Here is a 20507-nt window from a genome sequence, read left to right as displayed (position 1 = left end):
GTTCATCAAAACTCTGTAACTGAGTTAAATGGTTAGTGATAAATGTTTAACAATATATTGTTTTCCACATGGTTGGATTTATCCAAATAGCAATATTACAAATTGCAGAAATGTTAACTACTTGAAAGTAGACAAATGGGACATTCTAATATATACACAACCTACATTTTGTCTATAGCCTGCATACCTTGTATTGCAATATAAAGTAAATATGTCAAAGTAGATAGCAGATACTGATAGTGATATATTATAGTACTATTCATGCCAAAGTAGCTGATTTGTTTTCCTTTCAGCACTGCATTCAGTTGGCATGAAATTAGGACTAAATGTGATATTATAAACCATAGTTGTGCTTTAATACTGTTTCTCTTATAAATGTGATACAATAGTGCTAATGTGCTGTTTTGTTCTTTTGATATGGTTATAAGATGATCTTCCTAATGTTCCAATATATACAATCAACAGTTTATGCTTTGCAAATTATAATATGGTCATCATTAAAAAATGCAAAACAATCTAGTTTGTTAAAAGTATTGCTCTAATTTTTGTCTAGTTCTTTTTTTCAAAACATTATATTGCTGTTTACATACTGAATACTGACTACACAGCAATAAAGTGGAATGTTGAATGGTTACACTTTGTAAAGTAATTAAAAATACTTTCACTGCACAGTATTTCACATCCTGTTGCAGGGAACAGATGCATGCTTAGGCATTGTAAGATCTGCATAGGTACCGTGTGACCATCATCATTATCAATGGGAGCTGTAGGCAGCAGCACAGAATGTAGACGGTGCCCTATAGGTGGAAGAGTTGTATAGACCAACCGCTTTGGGCATCTACTGTGGTGTACAGTATCCTGAAGATAGGAAAACATGGATCACAGACTGCATGCCATGGCAGGGCTAAACACTCGATGGTGTGAAAATATAGCTCTAGGTATTGCGATCGTATTGACTAATGTTGCCGAATGGTCATGGGTATTTGCCAGTGGTAAGGATTAAGGATCCGGCCTACTCCAACCTATGCCAGGGACCCATGCTAATGGTAAGAGGATTGTATGTGACCCTACTGGCCAGTGTCTGCCAACCATAAAGCCCAGCAGCCCTGGGTCAATAAGCTGCTGGCTGGCTGGTATCCAGTTGCTTAGGCTTGGGTTACTTGGGATTGCTCTGTTGAGCAAAAACTGGCAGTAGAACCTATCAACCTGCCAAACATGAATTAAGAATTGCTAGACTCATTTGAAGTTCACTTACAAGATGGAACTTGGAAGTGGATAACATGATGGTATGAGGCTGGTCATTCTATATATCCTGGAGATAAGATAGAAGGGCAGTTCAGCAAAGCCACTTGACTTGGGTTCTAGATTTTTTCTACTTAGAAGGAGGGCAGGCTAGAAATGATGTGAGAATTGTGATGAGGGAGAGGCTTTAGAAAACAGTGAGGGATGACATCAGAATTAATGACAGACTCATAACAATCAGACTGCAGCCTAATGATAGGGCAGTATTCATAATCTCAGCCTGTGCCCCTTAATAGGGTTGTGAGTAAAAGAGTACATTCAGACAGCAGTATCAAGACCTACTAGATAAATCATGACAACATAAATTGGAGTTGATAATGGGTGACCTGAATGCACATATCAAGACAGACAGAACAGGATATGAGGACTACCTGGGTCCATATGGGTGGGGCAACAGGAAAAAGAAGATGAGGCCATTCTAGACTTCTGTCTGGCAAATGGCTTGATGGTGGCTAATACATGTTTCAGCAAAAGAGAAAGTCACAAAATCACATTCAAGAATGGCCAACATGCAATGTAGGTAGACATTCTCCTAGAAAGGAAAGGGCATTTGGGGCAGAATCAGTGATTGCAACTTAAGACACTGGTTGCCACAATCAGCTGCAAGCAGTGGCTGAATTCCTGGAAGTTGACTGGAAAGAAAGTACATCAGTTCAAGGAATTACTCAGGGGTCTAGCACCTCAAGAAAAACCAAAATAATAGTGTATAATCCAAGAAGAACAAAGGCTCAAGTCCAGTGAAGCAATAATACCACCTCTTTATTGAACGACACAGCAAAATAAATTAATAGACACTCCAAACTACACAGATGTAAAACCGGCCAATGCAAAATGCAAAAGATTAAGCGCTTTCATTCACTGGAACGTGGACTTCATCAGAATCAAACCAACTAATTAAATGATTCATTATAAACCCTTTTTGGCGCCAAAATTTTTATCATATTTAAAGACATATACATCTTGCTTTTAAAACATATCAATTTGTCCTAAAAAACATTGCGTAATTTCAAAGAATATATTCATATGCACAAATATACACACAAAAATATATATATGTCTGCTACATATTTATTGCTTACGTTGATTAATTAAATAACTTTAGGTAACTTTAAATAACTTTAAATAACCTATCTAGCTGTTCATGAATGCTCCTAAAGTCAGTCCAATGAAACATATTATCCTAAGTTTATCCTAAAATTATACCTGATGTGTATTATAAATATAAGTAAAAACATTGTATAAAATTTTATATAAATTAAATTAAATTAATATAATGAATTCAATAAAATCAACTCTATATATAATAGTATTCTATTCTATCATTTCTACCTTCCCTGTTAATACATGTGTTGTGGTACATATATTTATATATTAAATGTTAACTTAGATATAAATGACGGTACATAAAATGCCTGTAACACTATTATATTGTTATTTAAAGTTACCTAAAGTTATTTAATTCATCAACTTAAGCAATAAATATGTAGTAGACATATATATTTTTGTGTGTATATTCAATAAAGAGGTGGTATTATTGCTTCGCTGGACTTGAGCCTTTGTTCTTCTTGGATTATACACTATTATTTTGGTTCGTGGAGTTTATTTCCTGTATTTGGTTCATTGTTATGGATACCCAGGGGGAACAGGCCACCGGGAAGCGTACGCCTAATAATACTGACGAAATCAGAAAGTTGCGTATGGAGGTATCGTCACTGAAAGGGGAAGTTACTCGGTTACTTGAGCTTATGTTTCAGTTTGAGCCTAAACGCACAGGAATTACCTACTTACATGGTACGGGCGAATTATCTAGCTCGAGTGAAGCTGACTTTGACATTCCAAATGGTCAGCATTCAGTGGGCTCAACTATACAACAATGTAATGGTATAGACATTCGGAACAAGACGCAGGACAACAGCAAACTAACGGAAAAAGACTTTACTTTTGATTTTTCATTGTATAATATTGACAATGAATCCAAACGCACTGGTACTAAACCGAAGCGAGTGATGGCAGGTAAAACTTTTTCTACTGCCATTACTAGCAGTACAAAAGTTTCTTATAAGACTGTACAACAAAGCTCTAGTCCTAGAGCTAATACTTTAGTTACAAATGATAACTGTAATAACAATTGTATCAATGGTCTCAGAGATAAATTGGATGACATTTTAACAGTTGATATATGTTTTGAAAATGCCAAGAGCAGTGAAACAATGGATAAAATGGCTGTAGAATACAGCCAAGGAACTCTAAGAGAAAATATTTATGCATTGGGTAAATACATAGGTATAATAAGAGGTATTAAAATGGACAATGCCTATTTGAACAAATGTATAACATTGAATATAGTCCCTAAGGTACTAAGATTTTTTAAGAAACCTATGGGCATTGAATTAAATGATTGTAATTGTCAAGAATTTGAGAATTTGTTTAACCATTTTGGTATTGACTATATGAAACTATTAGTGAAAATGAATGATGAAAAACTGTGTAAATATATTGAAATGGTAAAGACATTGAACAAGATTGTAACTGAAGATTTAGTATTTGATCAATGGGAGAATTTATATCATAAACAGTTTATGGAAGCGGATAGGAAAGCTAATAGTATAGTGCAAAGAAAAAGCAAGAAAATAGAAAGGGATATGTGGGACTATAAGGATGGGAATGTATATGAGTGGAATATAGTGAATCAACAAAAAAGAAATGGAATTGAAGTGGAATATAATTATAGGAATAAAAGAAAAAATAATAGTGTTCACAGGGAATCTTATGAAAATTATGAAAATCAGGATTTTCAGGGGGGCAGAGACCAGGATACGAACAGGTATCAGCAGAGAAATTGGAAATGGAGAGGGAATGGGAGAAGCACAGGACAGGGGTATTGGAACAATCAGAACTGGAGACAACGACGATGGTAGAGAAGGATACGGCCACATGTACAAATAAGAGGGTCGGCGATGGGCATCATTCAGATAAAGAAGGTGATGTGCAGGTTAAGTCTGTTTTGCACCAATTTAATGGCTTTAACATATCCAACTACACTGATTTAGTAATTGGAAAGGAATTCTTTTCCCTATTTTCAAAGGGCTTGAAATATGTGCCAAATATGAATTTCAAGGTAGTTGACAGTGTAATTGACATTAAAAAATACACTAGAAAATTAAACTTGGCTATACATTTTAAGGAAGGCGCTAGAGAGATTGGAAAAAGCGCTTTGAAGAAAAAAAGTACACTTATGCCACCCCCCACATCCGCAAGTCTCATTGTTTGAGAAATTAGTCACAAGGGACTTATATACATTAAATAACAAAACAAGGGGCATCAAAAACTATAGTAATTTAAAAGAAGAGGAGGTCCTATTATTACAACATTTAATGAATGACAGGACAGTTAGGGTTATGAAGCCCGACAAGGGGGGAGGCATAGTATTGTATGACAGTAATGAATATGTTAGTAAAATGTTTAATATTCTAGTTGATTCAGGGAATTATGATAATATCTCACTTAATCAGATCAATTTGGGATATAGATGGATTAATATGTACTTGGAAGACATGTTATTGGATGAAAGAATTAATTTAGATTTGTACAATTATATGAAAGTGGATTATCCCATACTAGCAACCATAGTTGGAGTGCCCAAAGTTCACAAAAATATACTTGACCCACCTTTTAGGCCCATTATCTCGGGCAGTCGGTCTTTCCCTATGGGACAAGTGATAGATAAATGGTTGTAACATATCTATACAAGAGTCCCCCATTTAATAAAAGATTCCTGGATGTTTTTGGGATTACTGACGTCTGACATCTGGAAAAAGGAGTTGATATATGTGACTATTGATGTAATAGATCTATTTTCCTGTATTCCTAAGGAACAGGGCATGCAAAGCTTCAGCAATAGTATTCGTGAACATTCCATCTTAGATTGGGAGCAAACCAAGGTAATATTGGAATTGATGAGTATTATACTGGATCATAATTATATTTACTATGAAGGCGAATACTATAGGCAGACCAGAGGAGTAGCTATGGGGGCAGCATGTGCCCCCATATTTGCAAACTTAGTTCTTTTAGATTGGGAAAAGGAAAATGTATTTAAAAGTCAATATTACAAGTATATAAGATTATATACAAGATTCCTTGATGACATATTTATTTTATGGGATGGGCATGAAAAGATATTAGAGGAATTTGTAAAATATTTGAACAATACTGGTCCATTTCTTAAATTTACATATAATTATAGTAGAGTAGGAATTTCATATTTAGACACTTTTGTGTCCAGTACAAATGATGGCTTCTCTTCCCTCATTTACAGAAAAAATACATTCTCAAACAATTATTTAGAATATACTAGTTTTCACCCCTTGAAAATGAAAAAGAGCATTTTCAAGGGGCAATGCATACGGGCAGCATGAATGACTTCAAAGCAAAATTAAATGCGAGACGAAATGGAATTTATTAGTAAACTATTTTTAGATAGGGGGTACCCTAAATTTTTAATACAAGAAGTCAAAACGTATGTTATAGAGCAGTGGGGTAACAAATATTTCCCTGTTTTGGGCCGATCCTGTTGTAGCAATGCAACAGTGCAGGAAGAAGATAAAGTGTATAACAGGGCATGTATATTATATTATACTCCACAGGTAAATTATATTAAAGAAATGGTAAGAAAATATTGGAACATATTTTTTATTGACACTGACTTAAGGAAGGTACTGGGAGAGGCACCTACTTTTGTTTATAAAATGGGAATGAATTTGAAGTCTCTGTTGGAAAGGAACACTGGCTATAACAGGGATATTAGTAGTAACAGAGGAACTAGGAAATGTGGAAGATGCCAGTATTGTAAAGTCATTAATGAAGACGAAAACATTGTCCTGGACAATATAAACAGGACTAAAATAACGTTTGTTAGAGGTAATTACAACACTATGAATATTGTGTATTTGGCTAAATGTTTTAAATGTAGTTGTTATTACATAGGCAAAACTGAACGGAAATTTAGAAGGCGTATATATGAGCATTTATATGCAATTAAAAAGAAGGATGCTAGTAATGCATTATGCCATGTACAGGAGACCGATAACACACATCATTTCAAGTTTGCAATTTTAGAACGAGTAAATTTTAATATAAGAGGAGGTAATTTTAGGGCATATATAACCGAGAGAGAGGCAAAATGGCAAATACTTACTGACGCTTCCACTAAGCCAGGGTTAAACGATTACATATCGTTAAAACCATTCCTACATTAAATTTTATTAATCACATTCATTATGCCACTCATATTAGAATATATGTAAAGATTGTACATATCCCTTTCGCAAAAAATATATTAAATAGTATGAATTTATTAATTCATTTGTCATTTTATTTTATTTATTTATTATTTATTCACATATATTTATATTTATACCTAAGTATTAGTCTTACTATATAGCGTTTTTAGTATATCATGGGTCATTAGATTTTTTAATTTTCATTTTTAATTTCTATTATTAACCTTTTTTTCTTCCATTTTTAATATGAATGAATGGTGACAATATAATAGTGTTACAGGCATTTTATGTACCATCATTTATATCTATGTTAACATTTAATATATAAATATATGTACCACAACACATGTATTAACAGGGAAGGTAGAAATGATAGAATAGAATACTATTATATATAGAGTTGATTTTATTGAATTCATTATATTAATTTCATTTAATTTATATAAAATTTTATACAATGTTTTTACTTATATTTATAATATACATCAGGTATAATTTTAGGATAAACTTAGGATAATATGTTTCATTGGACTGACTTTAGGAGTATCCATGAACAGCTAGATAGGTTATTTAAAGTTATTTAAAGTTACCTAAAGTTATTTAATTCATCAACGTAAGCAATAAATATGTAGTAGACATATATATTTTTGTGTGTATATTCGTGCATATGAATGTACTCTTTGAAATTACGCAATGTTTTTTAGGACAAATTGATAGGTTTTAAAAGCAAGATGTATATGTCTTTAAATATGATAAAAATTTTGGCGCCAAAAAGGGTTTATAATGAATCATTTAATTAGTTGGTTTGATTCTGATGAAGTCCACGTTCCAGTGGATAAAAGTGCTTAATCTTTTGCATTTTGCATTGGCCGGTTTTACATCTAACTGTGTGGTTTGGAGTGTCTATTAATTTATTTTGCTGTGTTGTTCAATAAAGAGGTGGTATTATTGCTTCGCTGGACTTGAGCCTTTGTTCTTCTTGGATTATACACTATTATTTTGGTTCGTGGAGTTTATTTCCTGTATTTGGTTTGTTGTTATGGATACCTGAAGAAGAAGAGAAAATGGGTGGAGTTGAAAAAGAATGGCAGCGCCTCAAAACAGCATATGTGAGGGCTACAGAATACAGAATGTGGCTGAACCATGTATGGAAATAATGTACATAAGGAAAACTGATGGTGGAATGCAGAAGTCCATGAAGTCATCAAATTAAAGAAGGAATGTAGGAAGAAGAGGAAGATAGAAAAGATGGACCAGGCTAGAAAGGAATACTACTGGTTGTGTAACAAACAGGCTAAGAAAGGAGTTGCAATAGCAAAGAACAAGGCATCAGAGGCACTCTACAAGCTTCAATAAAGTGAGTCAGTGCATGGCACAAAAAAACTATATCAGGTTGCAAGGCCAAGACAGAAAGATAAAGAAGATAGTCAGACACCTTTCATAAGGGATGCCAGCAACAACCTGCTCACCAGTCCACAGGACACAAAAGGCTGATGAAAGGAGTACTTCTGGCAGCTTCTGAATGAAGAAAATCCCACAGAAGCTGTACTGCCCTAGACACAGCCTACAATTAGAGTAGAGGAGGAGCCTATCATGGAGGAAGTAATAACAGCACTAATGAAAATGAAGTCAGGGAAAGCAGACTCAGATCAGGTCACAGCAGATATGCAAAAGATGTTGGGTGAGATAGGGCAGAAATGGCTCATGAGGGTACTCATAGCAATATGGAAAGAAAAACATATACCAAATGACTAAGGAACACACATACTATTGGCAGTGTTAAAAAAAAAATGGTGGCGCTCAGAGACTGCAACTGTGTCACCTCATCATAGAGGAATGCTCAATATGTCTTCTTTTTCTCACAAAAAATGGAGAAAATAATTTTCTAGACTTTTAAAAGTGGATACAATAACTTACAGCAGAAAAAAGTTACTGAAATCAAATGGTTTGCAGTCCAGACATGCTGGCTGCATTCCCTGCTGTCTGGGTAATGTTTGGGGCCTACTTCACTCACAGAACTACTGGAGCTTTGCATTTTATCTGAACAGCCTGTAAAGTACCTGAATCAAACAGCAGAAGGATCTGGATCAGTCAGGATGAGAGCTAAAAGGAAGAGATGTGACAGAAACAGAAAAAAAGGCTGCATAGCTGGAATTGCTGCCAAGCTGAAAACAAACCCTCACAGGCCTGCATAACCTTTAATTCTGTTAGCCAACGTGCTCAATTGACAATATAGGCTTTCTTAGGCTTGAGATCTCCACTACAAACAAGATGAGAAATACCTGTATAGTAATATTTACAGAAAATTGGCTGCATAACAAAATCAATGACAGTGCCGTGAACTTAGAGGGTTTTGCATTGTTTAGAGCTGATAGAAACCAAGCTTTATGTGGAAAAGCTAAGGGAGGTGGGTTGTGCATCTATGTAAATGAAAATCAGTACATGAACTGTGAAATTATATGAATACAATGCTCTGAAAATGTAGAATCCATGACAGTGAAATGCAGAACTTTCTATGTACCCAGAGAGTTTAATGGAGTCTATGTGACAGCTGTGAATATACCACCTAGTGCTAATACCTCTGAGGCACTTAGCATACTGCACAATTCCATATGTGAGCTGCAAAGTAAAAATCCTGACTGTGCATATGTGCTAGCTGGGGAATTAAATAAAGTGGATCTCAGAGAGGTACTACCCCACTACTATCAGTTTCTGGACTTTCCCACAAGGGGAGCAAATACCATTGACAAGTTTATCCCAACATAAAGGGAGCATACAAAGCAGTCCAGCAGCCAGACTTGGGTAGCTCTGATCATATTTCAGTAAAATGAATATCTGCTTACAAACGTGTGCTGATCAGAGAAAAACCCACTGAGAAACTGATCAGGGTCTGGAATGAAGGGGCAATGGAAAGTCTCAGGGGCTGTTTTGATAATATCTGCTGGGACGTCTTCAGAGAAGCAGCCATTTACAATCAGTATGTGAACATAGACAAATACGAAGACACTACAATGGCACATATTTCAAAATGTGTGGAGGATGTATCTACAACCAAAAAGATTACAATTAGAGCCAATCAAAAACCTGGCTAACCAGCAGAGTATATGAGTTTCTGAGGGTAAGGAATGAGGCATTCAGGGCCAAGGAAAAGGTGGGTCTAAGTGAAACAAGGACTAACTTAAAAATCGACATCAAAGAAGCCAAGAGGGAGTATGGAAGAAAGAAACAAAGTTGCTTTGAGGAAATGAGGGATACCAGGAGCCTTTGGCAAGGCATTCAGCAGCTAACTGACTACAAGACCAAGTCAGTTCAATGTGATGACAGCATAGAATTTCTGGACAGGTTGAACTCATTCTATGGCAGATTTGAGGAGAACAACAACTTGGAGGCTACAAAGCTACCCACTGGTCAGAATGAGACACTACTCAAACTTAACTGTGGAGAAGTGAGAAGCCAACTTAAGAAAGTGAACCCCAGGAAGGCTGCAGGCCCAGATAACATTCTGGGCAAAGTATTAAGAGAATGTGCTGACCAACTGTACCTAATCCTTACAGATATTTCCAATACCTCCCTGGCTCTTGAAAGAGTACCAGCATGCTTCAAGGTAACTAACATAATGCCGCTGCCCAAAAAAGCCAATCCAAATTGTTCAAATGACTACAGACCAGTGGCACTAACCACAAATGTCATGAAATGCTTTGAAAGGATAGTAAAAAGGCATCTGTCAGAAGCTCTGTCACTGACCATTGATCCTTTACAGTTTGTCTATCAGCCAAACAGATCCACTGCAGATGCCATTTTTGTGGCCCTGCACCTGTCTCTGGAACATCTTACAGAGAGGAACAACTATGTCAGACTATTGTTCATTGATTTTAGCTCGGCATTCAACACAGTGGTTCTGATGCAACTCATAGGCAAATTAATTAACCTTGACATCAACAAGAGTCTCTGCCACTAGATCCTTGACTTCTTGATTGGAAGACCACAGAAGACGTGCTAGTAACAACACATCCGGTATCATTACCCTCAACATGGGTGTGCCTCACGGGTGTGTACTTAGTCCTCTATTAGTCACCATCATACCAAGGGTTACCACCTTTTCAAATGCTCAAAGTGGGACATTTTTTGTTGAAATGTCAGGTTTTGCAGGACAAAACATACCCATGACCAGCACAAAGGAGAGAACTTCACCTTTTTGCCAAAATAAAAGCCTATTCATGCAGCATTTGAGTTGCTTATGCTATTTCATATAACATTTAGGTGTTCCAGATAAAAAATAACTGTTTTATGAAACTATTAAAGAAAACTTAGGAAATATTTTTGTCCTAAAATCTCAGGTCATCTGCGATTTTTTCAATTTTTTTCGCAGGACACAACTGCCCAAAGAGGGACTGTCCCTCGCAAAGTGGGACAGGTGGTAACTCTAATCATACCTCACAACCTCTTAGAACAAAAAGTCTGGACAAAGCCTAAAATGATGGGGGAACAAATAGGGAAATATTTTAAATATTGCTCTTACAAAATTAGAAAGTTGATAGAATAATAGGTTTTGCATTAGCATGAAAGAATGAAGGATGTGGAGTTTTAAACTCAAATGTTTTTCATTATTCAATGACTTCAGTTCTCAGCTATTTGCCAGAAAAGTACAGATTTTAGGAGGAACACCCCAAAAATATGAGGCAAAAATCTGGACATTCTGCGAAAATCTATACAGCTGAGAAGTATGGTCACCATGCTTACCCACGACTGCTCTGCAAAATTTCCCAATAACCATATCATCAAATTTGCAGACAATACCACTGTAGTGGGTCTCATAAGGAATGATGACAAGAGGGAATACAGGAACAAAGTCAGCTCTCTGAACAAATGGTGTGAAAATAACAACTTGGATCTGAATGTCAACAAAAGTAAATAAATTATCATTGACTTCAGAAAAAGGCCAGCCATTCACTCACCACTTGAGATCAATGGTGAGGTGGTACTGAGAGTTCAATCTACAAATTTCCTGGGGGTACACATCTCAGAAGACTTCTCTTGGTCTGTGAACACAGGCCAGATAATTAGAAAAGCTCCCCAATGCCTGCACTTCCTGAGAAGGCTCAAAAGAGCAAACCTTCCTCTGAATGCACTATCCACTTTCTATAAAGGAGCTATTGAAAGTATTCTCACCTGCAACTTTACTGTGTGTTACAGAAACAGTACTACAGCAGCCAGTAAGAACCTTCAAAGAGAGGTAAGGATTGCTGAAAAGATAATGGACACCAATCTTCCTACCATACAAGAGCTTTTTACAACAAGAAGCATAAAGAGGGCATACAAAATACTTAGAGACACATCACATCCAGCATTTGGCTGGTTTGCTAGACATTCATCTGGCATGAGGTACCGCAGCATCCGCTGTAGGACCTCCAGGCTCTTGAACAGCTTCTATCCTACAGTAATAAGGCTCATTTAATAATTAATTAATTTATTTATTTATTCAACATTTGTTTACTGGAGTGGTCTGACTGGGTCTACAGAACCTGTTTTCAACAGAGGCCCGGGGAGAAAAGCTCCACATACAGTTCAATACAAATACAGTATAATCCAGTACAATAAAGATTACATTAGAAATTCTATCCAAAAAATAAGTTGAAAGAACAAACTTCCAGAAGATGTTGTAATATATTACTACACATCTAGAAAATTCTATATAGTTAAAACATTACAGACGATAATAGTAACTCTCTTCTTACATGATGTAGATAGCGTCCAAAAAAAACTCTGACATCAACTTGGATGTCTTCTACCTCCAAACGTGATCTCACTAGTAATATTTTACTGAAAGTGATACATTATTTAATTCACTATAGTTAATATATTCTTACAGAAATGCAATATCTTTCTCTTAAAAGTGCAATTCCAATAATCCTTCATGTGCAACATTAACAAACTCCTCTTTTTCTGTGTACAGTATGATTTGTTCATATGTTTAGGTTTATATGTATGGGTAGTTTTACTTGACTAGAAATAGGTTATAAGGAGTATTTTTATCTGTATTAGTCATCAGAATAGTTGTGTATACATCTTGTCTTATTCTTTTTATACTTAAATTGCCTTTCTACTCTGATGACAAGCTGATACACGAAATTTCGTTTAGATTTCACTTGTGTTCCCTAAATGACAATAAAGTTTGTTGAATCTTTGAATCTTGGCATTCACAAATGTGGGCAGTACAGAAGTATCAAACTCCTCTCAGATTGCATGATAGTTCTGGAAAGGGTGGCTGATAAATGAATACACAGAGCAGTAGAAAGGAAGATGGCAAATGAGCAGTTCAGATTCAGATCTGGATGCAGCATAACTGACTCAATGTTTGCAGTGAGACAGATACTTGAGAAGAAGCTAGAAATGAGGAAGGAGTCCAACTGGCCATTCCTAGACTTGGAGAAAGCATATAACATTGTTCCAAGAAAGCTGATTTGGGCAGTCCTGTGGGTGGTTCAAAGTCCCAGAAACACTGGTAGAATTAGTGCAAACTCAGTGCAATAGCCCAATAACTCAGGCATGAACAGCCCTCTGTTCCAGGTGGAAGTGGAAGTGCATCAGGGTTCAGCTCTGAGCCCACTGCTGTTCATACTGGTGATGGAATACATTACCAAATAGGTCAGAGGTGAAAAATCAACAAAGTTACTGTATGCAGATGATATGGTATTACAGGCAGACTCTGAGGAAGGATAGATGATGAAATGCAGAAGTGAAGGCACATAGCATGAAACTGAGTACAGATAAGACAGTTGTAATGGCAGAAAATGGAGGGAAATTATCTGAGAACTGAGATAGAAGGGGAAAATAGTGTAAAACATTAACAGCTTCAAGTATCTGGAAGGGATGGTTGAGAAGAAGGGAAGTCTGAATGAGGAGGTCAACACTAGAATCAGAGCAGCTACAGCCAACAGGCACAGAGTGTCGTGTAGAGTGTATGACAGAAGAATGCCAAAGAAGGTAAAAAGTAAGGTGTATAAAACAGTGGTGTGACCAGTACTACTGTATGGTACAGACACCTGGGCAGTAAAGGCAGAACAGTTGAGGAAGCTAAAGGTGATGGGGTTGAAGTGAATGGAATGGGTGGTAGGATACACACTGTGGGACAGAAGAAGAAATGAAGACATGAGTGCAGAAGACAAAGTAGTTCCAATTGTAGGAAAGGTCAAAGATAACAGATTACAGTGGTTCAGGCACACTTGCAGAAAAGCAGAAGACAATCTGGTGAAGGTGATTTAGGACAGATGGGAAGAAAGTAAGAGGAAATGAGGGTGTCTAGCAAAGAGCTGGATAGATTGTGTGAGAGAAAATCTGGGACAATCAGGCATACGTGTTGGAGAAGGTAGAGCAGTGATATTGAATAGACAGAAAGAAAGAAAGGCATGGCGACAGCTGATACAACATCCTGACCCCACATTGAAAATGGGAAAAGGGGGAGTTTGATGAAGATGACGATGAGAAAGGCTAATGTGTTCCAGTATAAAGCTGATTTGGTCAGTCCTCTGGTGGTTCAGAGTTAAAGAAACATTGGTAGAATTAGTACAAGCTAAGTACAAGGGCCCAACGTTGCCATTACAAAGACATTAGAACTTCTTTGAGCAAGCTGTAAATGTTACAGGAAATCTACACGTAATGCAATGCAATACAGCAATGAAGGACCATAATACCTCCATCAGGTAGTGCCAAATGTATGCAGGGTTCTCAGTATGCCTGTAGAACAAATAAAGTATCCTCTAATATTAGTTACAATTGGGTACTACTTGTACGAGTAACACATCAGCTCAGTAGTGGATTGTGTTTTTGGCTGCTGGGCTGCAGCCTTTTCAATTGAAGAAAAAATGAAGCAATTCTGTCTTTATCTTTTTTTTTTCTTTTAAAAATAATTGATCTCTCAATTCCACAACTTGGAACTCTACACATGCAATAAGTTCCAAACCCTCCCAAATTCAATTTAATAATAAGAAAATAATTCTTTCTCCAGTCACAGGACCATTTTGAAAACAGCCCAGTATTATGCCTTATTACAGGTCGCTTCCTATCAAATGCAAAATGGCATGACTGTTGCTCTGAAAATGGCTCTCCAGGCAGCTGTATAAAGCAGCAAGGACACATTTATTTTGGCTGGGTCTGTGTCAGGTGACTAAGGTAGCCTGACTGACAGAAACAAGGAAGTAGTTTAGTCCATATTAATATGAGCATGGGAGCAAGTTCTTTTAAGTTTATTTAATTTGTTTGCTTATTTATTTATGTTGGCTTTACTAACCCCAGTAAATAGGTATTTTTTAAATTCTATTTGGTGTGTTTATGTGTGTGTGGGGGGCTGCACATATGTGCATGTGCATGTAGGGGGTTTAAAGTAAATTACTTTGTCAAGTTTTCTGTTATTACAATCTGATATCTGAGATGTCAGTTGTCAACAAATATGCCTTTAATCGCTGGAGCAGGGGATGTCTGGGGATGAAATTTGCTGACATCGATGTCATTTGCTCAAGTTAAAGAATCGTTATTCCAGCTGTGCATTTTTGTGAGGACAACTAAAATTCTTTGCCGCAGCCTTTTTTAACAGACTCAGATATCTGAGGTGTGAGCAAGCAATGAAGTGGTTGTAACTGATGGGTATGTGGATTATCTATGAGGAAAATGACTTCATATGTGGATGAGAGACTGCAGTATATCTAAAACTCACATGTTGTCCATGCATTTCTTTAACTTTGCATTACAGTCAGAAATTAGCATTGTGCACAATAAGAGGCTGTCTTTGGAGGGTTGGACAAGATTTGTATGACTGCAACTGATCATTGGCACACAGGCACAATGAACAATGTTGCTATCTCACAGTTCTTGGTTCTCTAGTTGAGATTTTAACTGGGATTCTTTCTGTGTGGAGTGTACATGTGCTGTCTGTCTCTGTTTGTTTTATCCAGGAGTTCTGTTTTTCACATCAGCTATATATTGTATCCCTAGAGTCATCTGTGTTTTTACCTTCATTCGAGTCTAGCACAGAGGGTACACAGAAGGTAACTATCCTTCTTTGAAGGGGAAGGAAGGCAGGTACTGCTTCTAGATAAGATGTATGTATCCTTATCCTACAAACAGACCAACATATTGAATGTTATGAAGTTAGAACATACTAATGTTACTGAGACAATTTTAGATAATGTAGTGATTAGTAGTATGGGTAAGTTTAATGTGTATAACTATACAAGTTTCAAAATTGAAAAAGAACACATTATACTATTTTTGAGGGTTATAAAGTTTATCCCTATGTCCAAGTTTGATATAGTGGATACACTAACAGAGATTAAGTTATTTGTTAGAAAATTAAATTTGGTCATTTTTTTCAAGAACAAAAGTATCCCAGCATTACCTAATAAGCTTATGAAAAAAAAGTGAATTTGTACCACCTACACATCCTAGTATTGCTACATATGAGAAGATGGTATCTAAAGAAGTGTATATCCTTATACAGAATACTTCCAACAGTAAATTTAAAAACAATTTAACTTGAGGGGAAATGGAGGTATTAAAACAGTTTAAATTGGACAGTAACATTAGAATCATGAAACCGGATAAGGGTGGGGGAATTGTGATTTATGCTACTTAGGAGCACATTAAAAATATGTATGATATTTTACAGCAGTCAGGCAATTATCAGACTGTGTATCTTAATGAAATGCACATTGCCTATAGATGAATAGATATGTACCTGGAAGAATACCTACTTGATAACAGGTTAACTCAGGATGAGTTTAATTATATGAGGGTAGAATTTCCAAAACTAGCTACTATAGTGGGTATACCAAAGAAACATAAAAATCTTAACAATCCCTCATTTAGACCTATTATTTCTGTGAGTCAGTCTAAAACTTTCCCGATTGGCTCAGCAATAGATAAATGGTTAAAACATATTTACGATGCAGTGCCCCATGTACTGAAGGATTCATGGGATTTTTTTAGGCTGATTAAAAATGGAATTATGGAAAGAAGATCTGGCCTTTATAACCATTGATGTTGTGGATATTTTTTCATGCATTCCTAGAGTTGAAGGTTTGGACAGCTTCCATAAGAGTATTTAGAAATATGCTAAATTAGCAGAGGATCATATAAACCTTATAGTGGAGTGTATGTCTATTGTGTTGGATAACAACTTTATTTACTATGAGGGTGAGTACTACAAACAAACCAGGGGAGTAGCCATGGGGGCATCTTGTGCCCCAATATATGCCAATCTTGTTATGATTGATTGAGAAGAATGTCATCTTTTCAGCAGCGATTATTTCAGGTATATTAGGTTACACACGAGATTTTTGGATGACATATTTATTTTGTGGGGTGGCCCCCTAGAGAATGTAGAACCATTCATCAAGTATCTCAATGGCACAAGCTCCTATTTAAACTTTACCTATAGCATTAAGACGGAGGGCATACCATGCTTGGATACATTTATATCCAATACCTCAACAGGATTTACATCAAAAATTTTTAAAAAGGAAACTTAGTAACTGCTATTTAGAATATGGAAGTAACCATCCTAAAAAGTTTAAACACAACATCTTTAAGGGACAATGTATCTGAGCAGCTAGGATGACTTCCTGCTACATGGATATGGTCCAGGAAATAGATTATATGAGTTCTTTATTTTTGCAGAGAGGTTACCCAAAAGGTTTAATAGAAGATGTAGCTCATTTTATTATTAGAGAGTGGGGCAACAAATATAAACCTTTATTGGGGATAGGAATACCTCAACTTGACACCAATATAAATGTGAATAGTGTATACCAATACAATGGAGCTTGTATAGTAAAATATGGCCCACTTGCAGACAGGATGAAGAAACTGATATCTGATAATTGGAATATACTCTAGGCTGATGATGACATATCTCAAATAATTGATGATATACCACAATTTGTTTATAAGATGGATAGAAACATTAAGAACAACTTGGAGGCATGTAATACACATTTAAGAAAATCTAATACGAAGGGACACACAAGAAAGTGTGGAGGTTGTAATTATTGTAGTTATATATTGGATGTAGATAGTATTATTTTGGAAAATGTCAACAGGATGAAACTTTGTTTTAAAAATGGTAACTGCAACACCAAGCATATTATATATTTAGCAAAGTGTGTCCTGAGTTTTATGTAGGAAAAACCGATAGAATGTTTAAAAACAGAATATATGACCACTTTTACTGTATAAGGAGAAAAGATTCCAATAATGCCCTATATAGACACATTGCAAATAAAGGTGACCATCACCACTTTAAGTCTGCTATATTAGATCAGGTATTCATTAATCCTAGGGGTGGGAACATCAAGACATTGTTAGGTGAAAAGAAGTAAAGTGACAATTGCTCTTAGATGTTACTAGTTACCCAGGTTTGAATGATGGTGTACTTATTAAGCCAGTTTTATTAGCTAAACTATAAAACCCCTTGTCCTTATATGTTTCATATGGATCTCCTACTATTCAACGAAAGCACATTTCACCGGAAATCAAATTAGAGTGCACTTTTCACGGAAAGCTCATTTCACCGAAAACACAATTCACCGAAACACATTTCACCGAAAGTTGTAGATGGCCTTTACCCCACTGTAGTGCAACCCTGGAGTTAGTATATATAGTAAGGGAGGGTGGGGGGTGTGGGTGGCGTAGCCCCCACATATTTTATGTATATATTATAATCAGAGAACAGTAATATATTGCAATTACATGTATCCATGTATATAATTCAAAATATTTAATGGGGGGAGGTGCCCCCCACACTCCCCTTACTAACTCCAGGGTCACACTACAGCGGAGAAAAGGCCATCTACATGAAATGTGTTTCAGTGAATTGTGTTTTTGGTGAAATGTGCTTTCGGTGAAAAGTGCACGGTCAAATGTGTTTCAGTGAAATGTGCTTTCGGTGAATAGTAGTAGATCCCTATAATATATATATATATATATATATATATATATATATATATATATATATAAAACTAGTTTTTTTATGCAAAAATGTTTTTAATAACTTTGTATATATAACAGATATATTGAAAGGTTGAAGTGTTTATCATTAATTATTTTATGGTTTAGTATTTGGTAATATGAACTTGAATGATATATAGTATAACTTTAAATTTTAAAATATGCATTTGCTGCTTGCTGATTGGTTTGATTTTTTTGGCGCCAAATCTAAATGGTATAAAATGTATCAGTGACATCTATTTAGTATTCTGATGAAGTCAACATTTTGGTTGATGAAAGCGCTAAATCAATTTTCCGAATAAAAGTGTAATTTCAGCGTATTGGTCAGCTTCGTTTTTGGTGATTCCTAAGCGTTCATCCTTAAGCGTTTCTGGATATTTTTCTGTTTTTATTCGATGTATGTATCCTTGCAAGCATTTGCCTTCTCATTTTATTGGGAACTACTATTTGGTTAGTTTTGAAAATTAACTTTATATACAACTTATTTTGTCTTGAAAAAAACAGATAACTGTCTTTCCTGACTCATGTGTTTTTTTGTTCCCGTCATCACTGGAACAAACATGTTGTAAAAAAGCATTAAGATATACCTCAAGCATACAAAAGCGAGAACCCTATCACTTCTGCAAGCCTCATGGCCCCCAGATACCCTGCTTAATTTATATACTTCTTCCAGGCTTATTCTACTGAAGCATTGGCCCACTAGGGTGTGTTTAAAAAGATGGAGGAAAAAGCCAAAAAGTAAGCCAATGTGAGAAAAAAAAAAGAACAATATACTATATCTGGATGATGTGGAGCCAGGATGGTAGGAAAACAAGAGATGAGCAGTGGTATGGAGCAGGGAGGACAAATGTGCAACAGGGAGGGTCCATGGAGACCTTTGTCTAGGTCAATATTTAACCTAAGGCTGACCTTACTGTTTGCACCCAGCCATCTGAGCTGTATATAGTCAATAATGTAGATATAATGAGTGAGTTCTAATGTAGCCTGTAGATAAAAGAGACTGATCCCATGTGTTGTTTGATTACAAGTAATGGTCATTGATCTGCCATAATAGAACCCTACCTCATTTCCAAGAATCCACACCCATTCTACACAAAATGAGAGAGTTCCTGATGCTTTAATGCAAATACTTGAGAAGATCCAAAGTGAATGTGATTACAAAATGAAACAAGCCTCCTCCATGCATGACAGTATGGTAGCAGTAGTTAAATTAATACAGACAAAAATAGAATCTGAATTGATCAGTAAAATCTAATTAGAGTGATTCGAAAGGAGCTTTGTCCAGTAAATCACAAAGTCCTCTTAAGACTAATGAACAGATTGTGATTTTAATCCCTAAAGCTAAATATTCATTGTTTGATGTTTGATTATAGCAAATTGATCTTGGACTAGACAGGTTATGGCTGTGTACCTTTAAGGCATTATTTGGATTTGGGTTTCTGAGAAAAACTTTTGGTATTTCTTCAATTTCGCAGGTATTTCAGAGATCTGTTGCAGAAATCACCAAGGATACGGAAAGTATTGTAATAATCACTGATTACATATTGGTTTGGGGTGAAATAAAAATACAACAGAATAAGATGCTGTGAAGGCTTTTAGACAGGCCAAGACAAATCAGTCTGAAACAGTAGGCAGACAATTGTCAAATATGAATGGCTAGTATGTACCGTATTGTACATACCTTGTAAAATCAAGGTGTCCAACTTGATCATGAGAAAGTAAGAACAGAAATCCAAATGGAAAAATCATCATATAAATAAGCTGCACTTAGATTTTTGAACATGGGTCAGCACATGTACAAGTTCGTGCCTAACCTATTGAAAGTGTCTGTCCCTTTAAAAACATTACACAAGAAACACTTAAGAGTGGCACTGGTAGCAAAAGCAAAAGAAAGGCTTCACAATGCTGAAAAATAACTTGTGA

Source organism: Protopterus annectens, chromosome 12.part0 (genome assembly GCF_019279795.1).
Source record: "Protopterus annectens isolate FY-2018-M chromosome 12.part0, PAN1.0, whole genome shotgun sequence".
NCBI lineage: Eukaryota > Metazoa > Chordata > Ceratodontiformes > Protopteridae > Protopterus > Protopterus annectens.
The sequence above is the reverse complement of the archived record's forward strand: the minus strand, read 5'-3'. Positions refer to the sequence as shown.